The sequence below is a fragment of the Anser brachyrhynchus genome (genome assembly GCF_964034855.1).
Source record: "Anser brachyrhynchus genome assembly, chromosome: 16".
Taxonomy (NCBI): domain Eukaryota; kingdom Metazoa; phylum Chordata; class Aves; order Anseriformes; family Anatidae; genus Anser; species Anser brachyrhynchus.
This window is the reverse complement of record NC_137734.1, coordinates 8,291,746-8,300,603: the sequence shown is the minus strand read 5'-3', so window position 1 is coordinate 8,300,603 and position 8,858 is coordinate 8,291,746.

Here is an 8,858-nt window from a genome sequence, read left to right as displayed (position 1 = left end):
TGCTCTTCTGAGATCCTTCTTGAGCTTGTTATCACGGACTGTCCTTCCACTGACAGTTCTAGCATCTGAAACATCGCTTTGCTCCTTCAGCTTATCACTGGCCTTCTTGACATGGTGCTTGCTCCACTCAGATATTTCCTTCCTGACAGTCCTTTCTTAATTTTCTCTTCCTTTGTATAGTTTTATAGCGTTTTACCACCCATCCTTCTGGAGGACACTGTCCCAAAATGCTCTGCAAGCATGCCTCGGCTGAGCTGCTAACCCTTCATGTGGTCCCCCAGGGCAGAAAGGGAACCAGAGGCACCCTCCACGCTACCTGTTGTGCAGTAGAGCATCCCTGAGGGCGCTCCAGCCCTGGAAGAATCGGTCTCCATAGAAAGCAAATGCTGAACAGAGACATGCTTTGGCACTCAGACAAGAAAAACATTGCAGATCTGTAAAGGGTTGTGGAAGGGGACTTGCTGGCTTCCACATAGGCACAAGGAGGGGACTGAGTGGCAGGTGTGAAAGAAAAGAGCCAAACTACAAACCTTTGTGCTGTGTTCCTACCACCGTCCTTAATGCTAGAAAACTCCAGAAGGAAATAAAACTCCAGAAGGAAATCACTGTGCCTCCTGCAGGGATTTTGAGGAGCAGACAGTTTCGTGGCTGCCTTCCCTTTGGGATGGATTCTCCTTTCAATACTTCATTTTTGATCATGTGCTTATTATGGATATTTTCTGGTTCATTTCTCTTGCTAATAGCTACCAGATTACACCCAGTCAGCCAGCCAGCTCACAGCAGTCCCAGCTTTTAATGCTGACTGACTGCAAAGCTGGGCACTGCCATTTTCTTATACAAATGCCTCTGAGGGCGGGAGGATTTACTCTTGTAATGTGCTCAGAGGGAGTGAGGAAAAAGCAAATCATCACATAAGCACTGCAATGTCCCTCCCCTATTAAACAAACATGGACTGGGGTGTTTTTATGGTCAAATTTTCGCCTTTAGATCTTTCGCTATGCCCACCACAAGGATTTCTGATCATCCTCTTCATGGGTGGTGGCTGTGCATGCTACATATATATAAAATGTAGTTATTCAATGTTTACATATGCATGCCAAATTAATGCCGTGCCCATTCTTTCTGCTTCACTGTTATCCCAAGACTTGTGCAACAGTTGAATTTCATGGGGAAGATTAAAAATGGGATACTCGTTCTGTTTGGATTTGCTGACATCCGAGCTTCCTTTTGCTATTATTTCCAAAAGCAAAGAAACTGCCAGCTCCTCCCTTTCCTCCTCCTCCTCCTTTCCTTGACTTGGCTGCTTTCCCTTTCCCTATTTTGGAACGACGATCAGCTTGAGTCAGAGTAAAGTTTGTCAGATTTGGAGGAAAACAACTCAATTGCCTGGGTCTGCTGTTGATCACTGCTGGCTAAATTGGGTTAGGGAATAGCTGGGACAGTGCAGGGAGTAGATAGATTGTAGAAGAGCTGTCAGCATTCAGATATACATCAGCTTTTGCTTCACGTCCAAGGTTGAATCAGAGTTCAAATTCAATAGCATTAAAATCTCATAAATCATCTTACACAATTTCAGTATAAGCTGGCCTGAAATCTTTTAGTGCCACCTGTCTTAACAAGATTCCTTTGGCTATACAGATTCTGAAGATAAATCCCATCCGTGTTTTGGATTGAAGGTGGGATTAGATCACAGCGTGCTTGTTTGTATCCAAGGTTGCAAGTAGAAATTTCCTGAGATATTCAACAGGTTTTGAAGGTTCCAGCCTTGGTCCTTACCCAGATCTGAAAACAGACTTTTGGGTTTCTGTCCAGCATGAGAGTGCCCTTGGCTGCCAGAGGAGATCTAGATGCTGTTCTGGACTAACCCTGCACCTGGCAAATAGGCATGGCTGGAACAGAACTGCAAGTATTCTGCATGGAGTCAGCAAAAATTCATTCAATGCTAACAGACAATTCTTCTTATCTGTCCTCTGGAGAAGCAGTTGAGCCTCTTTCGTTCAACACTTCAGTTGAAGTGCACTGTGACCTTCAACTTTCTGCAGATGACCTGAGGATCTGTAACAATTCTTAGTCCAAAAAATTCTGTATTATATAGACCAATGGCATTGGCAGAGGTAGCTGCAAGAAATATAATTTGATTTTTAATCTACAGCCATATAGAGTTTCTGGTTTTTCATTTGAGCCAAACATATAGCTTGTTGTCATGACAATCATTAAATGCTGCTATTCCGTCGGCTTTGCGCTGGTTTTCATTTTTGTGCATGCTAACTGTACAAGAGAGTTCGTTATCATTCTTTATCAGTAACTGTGATCCAAAATGTCAGTTCGTTACAGCCCTTTATTTACCAAGGCCTCCCAAGTTGTACGTATTTGTTCAAAGACCTATAACAAAGTCCTGTAAAACAAGCAGTGACATGAAAGCAATGAAGATCTATAGTCTAAAACTCACTGAATGTGATGACGTTACCCAGGATGTCTGATAAATCCAGCATGAAAGACACTGCCTTCCTTATGTCCTGCAGGAAGCTTTAAAAGTCCTGAAATGCTTGAATTCCCCAGGCTGTTTCTGTCACTGCTGTGAGTGGACACCCTCTCATTACAGTGTTTTGAAAGCAGCCGGTGAAACACAGGAAAAACCTTCTAGCAAATCTTCATGCAATTAGAGGTCTGACACTATGCCTACATTTGGCACCACAAGCACGGGCTGCTGCACGGAGATCTGCCTCGGGCTTGCCTTGGGGGTCTCTTGGTCATTGAGGTGACAGTTGCCCAACTTTCTGCTGTGCTAAGTTGATGTGAGCCTCCCTAACTGCTCGGTTGTTCATGGACGTAAGCTCCTTGCAGTTACCTGCAAGCTCTCTGCCTACCCTAGTGCTCAGCCGTTGGAGAAGTGGCCTTTATCTCAGCCCAGGTGGACGCTGCCAGTACTGGTTGGTGTGCTAGTACCCTGCTGAGCAGAAATGGCAGCCTTTACTAGAGAGAGACACCTTTTTTGTAGATCTAATTCTATGTCTACTAAATTCTATAGCTACTGTATCCTTTTTCTTGAAAGATTATGACATTTTCAAGTAATAGCATAAACTCCAACAAACTGAGATGTATTTCTATTCATTGTATCCCCAGTATGGAATTTCAAAGAACGGCTCTACTTATAACTACTGAGCCTCCAGATATTCATTAAAAACATATATATATCACTTCATCAATAGTGGATTGAGCTGCAACCTTCAGTACACTTTGTATGTTATGGTAATCTAGAAATAAATTGATAGAAATTAGGTAATTACCACTGGTGTGATATTCATGAGAATTTCAATGCAGATAAATAATGAATAGGAATGTCATTTATTCATTCAGCTTCAAAACCAAAGAACAGTCTCCTCATTATTCTGTTGACTCAGTAAGAAGGAAGAAAAGGGAAAACTAAAGACAATCAAACCATTTTGGAAGCATCATAGGCTCCACAGTCAAACCAATTTAGGGATGGAGAGCCTGAAAGAGGAAGAGAATGCTTAAGAGGTGATTTAGCAATGTTATCACAGCACATGAATTTGTCTGGTTTAAGACCAGATAAAAGCAGCCACGTCTGCTGCTGTGCTTTCACTTAGCCCTGAAGACATCTCTGGGCCTTCTGGACAAGGAGGGGATCTCAGGCAGGCACAGCCCCACTGGGATTGTCCCCTGAGATTGTCCCCTTTGTGTTGTTACGCTACATAGAAAAGGAGCAGTCACTTAATAACCATAAGCACTGTCTGCTCCTGGAGATAAGACTAAAATGTGAATGTACTTTTTGTATCTTGAAGCACAACACAAGGGTTTATAAGAATTTTGAATGTGAACTGGGTGGAGGGTGACTCCCAGACGCAGTGTGTATCGGTTCAGTCATTTCTCTGTGGCTGTGTGCCCAGAGCTGTGCCTGCTCCCTGGCAGCTCAGTGGTTTTCATGGGCATGCTCTTCACTGTTGGTGTTTGGCCTTGACCTGTTTCCCTTCCTGTTTTGCCCAATTTTGAAGTTCCATTAGTTAAACGCTGATAAAAATGCTGAGCTGTCTTCCATCAGGTAATGGCTTTTCACTATCTCCCTTTCCACTGTTCATTTCTGTCTCTTGTTTGTTCAGCTATTTACGTTGCGTCCTAGCATCAGTAGGAGAACCTCGGGGACAAAATCAGGACAATAAGTGCATTGCCATTACTCATCTAAAATCCATTTTAAAACAGTAAAAAAAAAAAAAAAAACTAGATATTTTACTGTGAAGTATGTTTGTACATTGAAAAGAACATTTCTGAAGGCATGAGTACTCCCTGGCAGTCCGTGCCTGAGTCAGTGAGGAGGAGCAGTGCTGAGCGCTGTTACTCATGTTACTTGTGCTCAGCTACCAGCAAGTTGGAGTTAAAGGCTCTGCTTAAAATTTTGCTGAACTCTTGCTGCAGCTGCGTGCGTTCATTTTCAGTCAAATGACATTAATAATTTTCTTCTATTTATGTAATCAGCTTGCCCTTATGAAGAAAAAATATTTCCTTTTGGAAAAAAAAGAAAAAAAACAACTCTTGTTTTGGTGGTCAGTGACTTTTCTCTTTCAGTCAATGCTGACGTGTCACTGCTGTCAGGGACTGGGTGAGATTTAATACTAAGGTTCAGTTTAGTTATGTTGTTTTCTGAAAACAAGCAAAGAGAAAATGAGTCCTGTCACTCTGTGGACGGGTTTACAGCAAGTGACAAAACTACTGGAAATTCAATGTGTGAAAGGGTTTTATTTTGTTTGTTTTGGTCTTTCATTATAAATTTAATGTGAGCATACTTGTACAATTATTTCAGTGTAGCCAGATTCTCAAAAAGCTGCTGGGCTCGTTTATGAATAAAGGTTGAATAAAAGTTCCCATCATATTGAAAACGTAACATTCAAAATGTGCCATTTCAAAAATAAATACATCCATTATCTCCGTGTAGGAAATCCAGTGTGGCCCTTCCACATGAAATATCTGCGTGGGGACGGTTGGTTTGTTGCTTTTGTGCAGGGCATCAGTCTTAGAGTCTTAACGTGGTAAAATTCCAGTGTGAACCAATTCTGTCTGATTAATATTCTTTGTTTTCTTGCAGAAAAAAAATGTTATTCTCGCTGTTCTAGCATTTCAGTTCTAACAGCAATGCTATTTTAGCACCTGGGATTTGAGTAGGGGATTTGAGTAGTATTCTTTTCAATACTTCATAAAAAATTTGCCACGCTTGCCTGTCTTCTAAGTGTAGAAACTACCAGATCCAGGAGAGCAGAAGCATTTGTAAGCGTTTAGAGAGGATCCCTTTATTTGAAAGAAAAAAGCTTAGGCAGGACTAGTTGTACAAAATTAAAACTATAATACCTATCATTTTGGCTTAGAGATTTTTGCTAGTTTGTCCCCCTGAAGGAACAGGTGTTCTACAAGAAATGAAGAGGGGATGGACCATCCCTTTGGTCAGTACCTAGCCTGTATCTGGCTTCCTCGTAACAAAAAGTCCCAGGCTCAGACTGGGCCCAGTAATTCTGCCTAGGCAGCATTGCTGCTTTCTTGTCTTTTTTTTTTTTGCATTTTTACCCGAGCTTTCTTGTATTTCTCCATCCCAGAATAATGGTCCATAACGCTCCCCAACATAGATTGCTTGAAGCTCAGGAAAGCCTCATATCTGCTGGCGATATTGAGGGGAGAAAATTGTCTTAATAGCTCTCTTCCAGTTGAGATGCACAGGTATTTTACTTTGCCAGCACCAGTGAATGCTGGAACAGAAAGCCTGGTTGTCAGGAACCATGGTATGTTCATGGTTCATGGTGCTTCCTCCTTTTTTTTAAAATGTGTTTTACCTGGAGCAAACACAACACCTGTGAGCGTGTCCCAGCAGGCATGACCGCTCAGTTACAGATAAACTTGCCCTAGCTCAGAGAAGTTTCCCAAATACTCTGAGATCTTCTGGCTGGAAAGCAATTCATAAAAACAAGCACCATGCTAGGATTCAAGATTAGCAACCCATAATCGCAGAACAGAGGACAGCACCCAACACTGCTGCCTGTCTCCTAGCAGGTCCTTGGATGCAGTTTCCAGCAAGTGGGCTTTTTTTTAATAATTTGTTTTGCTGTGCAGCATGAATTTAAACACGTTCAATTCTTTAAGGTACGAAGCATATTACTTTTCCCCTTGACTGAAGTGATTCATCACTCAGATCATGCTTGGATTCAGACATGGACATAGCAGAAATATTTGCACTGATGTTCTCAACTCTTCCATTGCTCTGAACTGAAAGGAACTTAACGCAAATTGTGTTTTCCAACTTGTTTTTAGGAAAGACACTCTTAGGCACTCTGGAGAGAGCAATTATTTCAAACAAGCATTATTTGCAGTAAATTTATTTCACAGATATGAAGCTGCCCTTTTTCTTTCCAAATAGCTGCTGTCTCTCTGTTCCAGAACTTTTTGATGGCTTGAGCTGAGAAATAATTAAAAAACAAACAAACCTGACATTTGCTTATCAATTAAACTCCATGAACAAATAGGCAGCCTGTGTGGGAGCGCTGTGGGCTGCAGTTACAAACTGTGCTCTCAGACACGTTTATGAGGACGACATCCTTCCCTCCAGGGTCTCGTGGTGGTGGGGAGAATGCCAGCAAAGACCATAGACTAGACCAGCTGGGTGATAAAACTTTCCCAGCTTCTCCCTTCTTGGGGCAAAGACACCAAACCTGGGCTCACGTTACCCAGGTGTCATTTTTACAATTACATTTGGCATTTTCTGTGGATTTGATATTTCTGTTAGAAAATTGGCAGCGCAGGATGAAGTGCATTAACTGGGGAGGAAACAGAGTTGGAAATTGATCCCATTTCCTCCTAGGTTATTTCCTAGCTCGTTTTTGATATGCAGGCTACATAAATGGCAACATACACTAAGGATGTGCCCAGAAGTGCCTGCAAAAGTGAAATTTTGCAAAGGTAGCCTAAAACGTACCATTTCCCCATTTCTTGGAATGGTATATTTGAGCTCTAGAAAGGATTTTCCATGTTTTCAAGGTGAGGTGCTGATTTGCAAATGTGGAGTATAACTTCACTGATTCATAGGAGTGTATGAAGGTCCATGTTTTGGAGAATTGCCCTTAGAATTTTATGCTGCAGGTGGCTGTAACTGTAACCCCTTAAACTTCACCCCTTTCAGTTAGCAGGAGCCATTTTGATTTGGCCTTTTCTGCTTGTCTGGGTACAGTATTAAAGTAAATATCACTGCACAGCCGTGATTACACAGTGTTACGTGCATTCCCCTTGTGCAACGGGCAGAGGCTTTCAATTCAGATGTCATTCACAACTTGTGGCAGCAATTCAATGGCAGTGAGATGATATCCCTGCAGTGAGAAAAAGATGAAAGGGAAAGATTTATTTTGTTCTTCGTTTGGAAGCAAGGGACACAGGATGCACACATCCTTTTTCTTCTTACAGAAACAGCTGTTCTAACAGCCAAGAAATTTCTCCATCTCATCCAATCGAACAAGATATATATATATTTACCGTCTTGAAAGTTCCATTTAAGAGCAGCCAGCACAATTCTGCTTCCACTTATAACTGTCTAGCTGAGCTGGTAGCAAATGCACAGATCCTTAATGCACACTGGGAGGATATAGAATAAGATACATGTAATGGGTTCTTTATATCTATTAACCCAAAGGATACCTCGGTGGTAAATACTGACTTCGTGTAAGTTAGAGGAGAGAAGCGCGTTGCTTGTCAGTGGAAGTGGCAGAAAATCAAAGCTGCTTGCTGCAGAAGTTCAGAGCATACATCTTAAATAGGATCTCATATTGCAGTTTTTACTCACACACGTGATCATCTTTATTCCCATGGAGCATGTGATGGAAGTAAGAGCTGCTGTAATTGGATCCTCTTACCCTTCCTGTTACTGGTCATGAATTTAATTGAAATTCTGGTCTTTTTAATAATTATTGAGAAATTATTCTTTCTTTCCCTATTGCTGCTCCTAATGTGAACACGGTGTTCTTAATTTAAAAATTAAATTAGAGGAAAGTCTTTCTGGAGCATGTCTGAGTTAATCAATTAAAACTACCCCCTTTGAGCTGAGCAGAAGAAAATACACTGCTGTCAAAGGGTAAAGCAAGGTCCAGCACTGAAGACTTAAGTAACTTAAAGATTCTCAGCTGAGTGGCAGGAAAAACGAAGAGAAGCTATATGACCTCAAAAATAGTGACTGTCTAATGGTGGTTAGCTGTATGGAACGTTATTTTTTATTTTTTTTAAATTAATTTTTATAAAATTGATTTGTTTTACTGTGCGTTGCCTTCAAACTGAACAGTCATAGGCATGACTGTTTCTGCCAGATGATGCTGTGAATGGCAACTGGGGTTATGGAAGACATCACGGAAATTAGTCTAAAGCAGATCTTAGCTATGGGAAATAGCTTGTGTATTTAGTGGGTATTTGTTATTTTTTAATGAAGTCTGTGCGAAATACAGAAAAAAATTCAGTGTCTGATATCCAGATGCCTGGCTGCGGAGTCTGACAAGTAAGCAGAAAAAAATATTCAGAGATGTGCTTACATACTTTATGGGCAAGGCCAGCTTGTAGATATACGGCTGGGAATGTCAAAGGGCCCCAAGGATCATGGCTGCTTGGTACCCCTATTTGACAATCCGTGGAGGTCTGGTTCGCTAAAGGTAAATCTGCACCACGGTGTGACTCAGTGCAGAGACAACTAAGCTGTAAAGTTGTAAGTAATCTAGCACATACCAGAATTTGTGTAAAGGCAGTGGCATAAAGTTAACTTACCTTGGGAAGGAGAAGGCATCTTTCCCTATAGAGCTCAGTGCTGAGGTGGCTCACCTGCCTCCTGT